Genomic DNA, 5,840 nt, shown 5'->3' with positions numbered 1-5,840 from the left:
ACATAAATTGATCTATTAGTATACTGTACTCAAGCTCCGACCAAGACACAGAGGACCTAATGATCCCTAGTGTGCAGGTTTCTGGATACAGGAAACAGAACAAATAAAACAAGACTAGATACAGAGATACACCTATTCCACAGGTAACACAGGGTAAATTTCTCTCTCTGACCCCTCCATCCTCATTCTGAAGAATAACTCTCATTGAGTGAAAATCAATAAAAGTCATTTTAAGGGAAGTAGGTTTAGAAAAAGGCTCTGAAGGAGAGAAAGGAGGAGGGGAACATCAAGTTCAACCAATTTGGGCTTTTTTTTTTTTTTATGAGGACTTGTAAGCTGCAAAAAACCTTTACAAAATAAAAATTCTGCTTTTCTAAAGTCCCTTTCAAAGGAACCCCCCCATACACATACAAACAAATAGTCTCTTTGAGATTCCCAGTTTTAACCAAAAAAGAAAAACAAGATCCACAGCAGAAACAATAATAAATCCTGCATTTCTCAGACTGACTTATCAATAAGAAACTTTCTGAAGTAGTTGAGGACAGTTCTCAGAGACATTCAACCAATATCCATGGTGAGATTGACCCAGCAATCTTAAGCAACAAATACTGACTGCAAGCTATGGACAAGGCACTAGGAAAAAGTTTTAAAAGATATTTAAAAAGGAAGGAAGGAAGGAAGGAGAAAACAAATAAAAGGACATGAGATGTACTTCCCACCCCATAAGAAGCTTGTGGAATTGTGGTGTTAAGTTAAAATCATAAAATAAACCTATCGAAAGTTCAAAAGAAAAGTTAACATTCTCAATTACAATGCAGAAAAAAATTCTTCAAATGAGTAACACAAACTGTTGCAGGATTTTGAAGGACAGAGAGACCATTAGGGTTTGAGGTATCCTGACGTGTTTAGGAAAGAAGTAGGATTTAGACAGGGCATTAATGGCGATAGAATTTGAATCTTGAAGAGAGCGGAATATCACAAGAATAGCGCCCATGGCATGTCAGGGAACATTTTACTCATGACCGCATCATGAAGAGTGTCTATAATGGTTAAAATCTGAGGGCACCTGGGTGGCTTGGTTGGTTGGGTGACTGCTTTCGGCTCAGGTCGTGAACCTGGAGTCCTGGGATCAAGTCCTGCTTCCGGCTTCCAGGTCCATGGGGAGTCTGCCTCTCCCTCTGACCTTCTCCCCTCTTGTGCTCTCTCTCTCTCTCAAGTAAATAAATAAATAAAATCTTTAAAAAATCTGAGATGGATCCATATGGCACTGCAGTTAAGAACAACTGAAGGCATGGGGCACCTGGGTGGCTCAGTGGGTTAAAGCCTCTGCCTTCAGCTCAGATCATGATCCCGGGGTCCTGGGATCGAGCCCCACATTGGGCTCTTTGCTCAGCAGGGAGCCTGCTTCCTCCTCTCTCTCTTTGCCTGCCTCTCTGCCTACTTGTGATCTCTGTCTGTCAAATAAATAAATGAAATCTTTAAAAAAAAAAGAATTAAAAAAAAAAAAAGAAAGAACAACTGAAGGCAGATCTGGGTTTGGATCCTGTTTCTACCACTGAAAGGTTGAGGGGCCTTGTCACATTCATTGTCTCTGAAGCTCAGTTTTCCCCATCTTAAAATGGGGACAGTGTTAATGACACAGACCTCATAAAGTTGACATGAAGATAAAATGAAAGTTACTCTCATTAGTTCTTGGCAAATAAGTGCTCAGTAGGTAATAGTTCTATGCTCTCCCCCCAGAGTCGCAGTTTGTGGTCTGAAACTTCTAGGGATCGAAAAAGAATTTTTAAAATTAAAAATACAGAACAAAACAGACCTGTATAGAACAGGCAGTCAGCCTTTTTGCTTTCCCTTCATTCAACAGAGCAGCGTTATCCCTGCTGATTCCCTTTTGGATCTGACTTTAGCATACTTATTGTTTGATTTTGAAACATCCTTTCTTGAAAGGTATTCTTCCTAAAGGCACTCTTCCTAAAAATATTCTGAATCCTGCTCACCTCCACTATCATCTCCATGTTTTTCTAGACAACAGAATGCTTCTGGAGGAAAACAGAAACTGTGTGGATTTCAGATTTGTGTTACTTGCATTTATTCATTCATCGACTTAATAAATATTTATTGAGTACCTATTTTTGAAAGATGAAAAGCTATCAAGGGGAACTTGCTTCACTTCCCACCTCCTACCTGCACCTGTAATTCCCTTTCTTTGTTCTCTCCTGTTGCAGAAAGGGAAGAAGAGCCCCTCTTCCTTTTAAAAGCTGGACACTCCACCTGTGCTTTGGAGCCCTGGCTTTCATTGGAGGCCTTTGCACTAGTACGGTCTCTTTCCTGTTTCCAACCTCGTCCTCTTTAATGGTTCCTTTCTAGTCAATATTTAAACATACTCAAGTATCCCTCATTAAAAGAAAAAAAAAAAAAAGATAGATCCTCCTTAGTCTTTCATCCACATCCTTCTCCAGCTCTTGTGTTCTCCCTCCCCTCCTTCCCAAAGTATTAGCCCACAGTCTCTGCCTTGATATTATTAACCACGCCTTAGTCCTCAATCCCATCAACCTGGAATTTGTTCCTGCCATTCCTCAAAAACTGTCTCAGTAAGATCATCAATTTTTATTTCTCCTTTTACTTGGCCAGTCTCTGTTTGAAATGCTTTCTTCCTTTAACGTCTATGACATCACACACTTCTGATTTTCTTTTCTCTTCTCTAGATGTTCCTTTTTGACCATCTTACATCTCTTTTGTGCAACCAATAAATGTTTTTCACATTCTGTGCTAATGCACACATTTCTTCCTACTTTGGTTTTTACCTAAGGTAAATGCATTCACTCCCGTGGCTTTTTTTTTTTTTTTTTTTTTTTTTTTTTTACCATTGGCATACCTACAACTCTCAAATCCATAGTTTCACACTCACATACCCAACTGCCTCCATAAGCCCTCTACCTGAATTTTCCACTGGCACCTTAAACTTGGCATATCCAAATCTAGACTTATCATCTTCATTCCCAAACCTGGTCCTCCCCTGGTGTTTCTCAGCTCAGTACATGTTAGTACCAGCTGCTCTGAGAGTCATCTTCGACCATTCCTTCTTCACCATTCATTACAAATCAATGACTGATTTTGTCATTATAGGTTCTAGATATTCTGAAAAACATCTTCTTTTCCATTTTTACCACCAACATCTCTTATCTAAGCTACTGCAATAGTCTTCTTTAAAAAAGGGCTATCACTGTCAGTGCTTATGTGTAATATAATGGTTGTCCATTGACTTTGGGATAAAGTCCAAAATCCTTAATATGGTCTACAAGGTCTTGTAAGTTCTGACCCCCATCTGAGCAACCACCTTCATTCTATGTCCCTTTTCCCACTTCTCTCTACCTAAAGACATGTTCATCTCCCATTAGTGCTTCAATGCATCATCCTGTCTCCTCTTTCACACCTATCTCTCCTCCTCTCTCCTAGCAATCTCTCCCCTTCACCTAACCACTCCTATTCATCTTTTCAGGTTTTGGCTTCAATGAAAGCAGAGTCGGTTAGTTCTCCTTCTATACATTCATATTATGACCCATTCTTACCTTTTCTAACACTCCTCACTTTTGTATGGTCTATCTTCACTAATAGTCTCTAAACTCCAGAGTCCTGCCCTGCCTATCAATCTATTCTTAGTGCATAGCATAGTGTCTAGCAAATTTTGGTAATAAAATATATATTAATATTTTTATAAAGTAAGTGACAGATCAGTTTCAACTTTATTTCTGCAAAGTCTTCCTTGACTCATTCAAGCAGAATCGATAACTTCCATGTTAACATAACCACTATACCAAAGATACTATCTGTATCTCATTTCTCTTTGTATCCCTGGCACTTCACTTGGAGTCTGGAACCAAGTGAATACTCAATATATGCTTATAGAATTGAACTAACAGACTTTGCCAACCAGCTGGATATGAGATCTGAAGGAATAAAAAAAGTCAAAGATAAATTCTGAAGTGTGGGCTATCCTTTAACAGAAATGGAAAACTTGGTAAAGGAAGGTGGTTTAAAAAGTAAATATACGTAGTTCTGAGCATAGGTATTGATAGTCATAGTGACAGAGGGAAGGATTTATACAGAAGGTCAATAAAGCAATGGAGTCCTGAAATGGAAACGTGAAGATAATTCCCATAGTAGGAAGTAGTCTGCTTTAGCCAGGAGAGGGCTAATGGATGGGATACATTCTAATTTGCTTAGGACAATCCCAGTTTACATCTGTTATCCTAGCATAATAATTGATGGTGCTGCCCCCTTGTATGCTTATAGGTGTCCAAATAAATTAGGGGTGCCCAGCTGGCTCAGTTGGTAGAGCATGCAACTCTTGATCTCAGGGTCTTGAGTTTAAGACCCATGTTGGGCATAGAGCTTAGTTTAAAGAAAAAAAAGTGTCCAAATAAATTATATGAGCAGCCAACCAGAAGGCCATATGAATTTGTGAGAATAGTGAGTTAAGGGCAAGAACATTTAGGACAAGAGCATAGCAAGAAATTAGAGTGATTTCAAGTTGCAGACAGTGAAGGAATGTACTGAACTGAATGAGATTTTTTATTTTATTTTATTTTATTTGACAGAGAGAGAGAGAGATCAAGATCACAAGGAGGCAGAGAGTCAGGCAGAGAGAGATGGGGAAGCAGGCTCCCCACTGAGCAGAGAGCCCAATGTGGGGCTCAATCCCAGGACCCTGGAATCATGACCTGAGCCGAAGACAAAGGCAAAACCCACTGAGCCACCCAGGCGCCCCTTGAATGAGATTTTATAAAGAGCTATGAAATGAATGAGCTAGCCGCTTCTGGATGAGCAGTGTCACAAAAACCGCTGATAGGTGGGCATTTTCATCCATATTTTACAGATAAACTAAATGAAGCTTAGATTAAATAGCCCACTCAGAAAGTTAGCTAAAATGTAGCTTATAAAGTAGAACATAGCACCTTTTTCTTGCTCCCAGCCATCTTGGTGGCTGCTCTTGTTTGGGGTCTGCCCACACCTAAGGCATGAAGATGGTGGTTGCAAAGAAGACGAAAAAGGTACTGGAGTCTCTTTACTCTGGGCTCCATCTCATTATGGAAAGTGGAAAGTATGTGCTTGGGTACAAGCAGACTCTGAAAATTATCAGACACAGCAAAGTGAAACTGATCGTCCTTGCCAACAACTGTCCCGCCTTGAGGAAATCTGAAATAGAGTACTATGCCATTTTGGCCAAAACTGGTGTCCATCGGTAGAGTGGCAATACTATTGAATTGGGTTTAGCGTGTGGGAAATACTGTGGGGTATGCACACTGGCTATCGTTGATCCAGGTGATCCTGATATTATTAGAAGCATGCCAGAAGAGATTGGTGAAAAGCAAAACATGCAAAATTCATCTTTAATGAAACTGGCCAGAGCTTGTTTAAAATAAATAAATAAAACATAGCTAGAAAGCTGAACTAACAAACTATAAAAAAGTAATTGAAAAAAAAGTCAAAGGGGGAAATAACTGGAGGTCACGAGAGGTCCCTTCTCTGATAACTTGTAGGCATTTTGAGTGGGAAGGCAGAAATAAGCATCAATATGATGACTTCCCCATAAAAGAAGGCAACCACTACTACAAACATTCTTCACTAAAACTTGCAAAATTAGTGCTCACTAATTTTCTGGAGTCCTGAGCTTTGCTGAAAACCACCCACCCTTTTTTTTTTTTTTTTTTCCAAGAGAGAAGCAATTCCAGGAAGTAACTTTAGTGAGATGAAAAATAGACACCTCTACCCTGGGACACACCTGACTTCAAAACCAGCTTGTAGGTAGAGAAAAATCAAATATTCAGGGGGCAAAAGGA

General features: G+C 39.6%; 1 pseudogene; it reads left to right on the top strand.

Moving 5' to 3' along the window:
• Positions 1 to 5,024: 5,024 nt before the first annotated feature.
• Positions 5,025 to 5,423, top strand: LOC122899107 (annotated as a pseudogene).
• Positions 5,424 to 5,840: the final 417 nt, after the last annotated feature.

The sequence above is a fragment of the Neovison vison genome, chromosome 2 (assembly GCF_020171115.1).
Source record: "Neovison vison isolate M4711 chromosome 2, ASM_NN_V1, whole genome shotgun sequence".
NCBI classification, from domain to species: domain Eukaryota; kingdom Metazoa; phylum Chordata; class Mammalia; order Carnivora; family Mustelidae; genus Neogale; species Neogale vison.
This window is presented reverse-complemented; position numbering and strand designations above follow the sequence as displayed.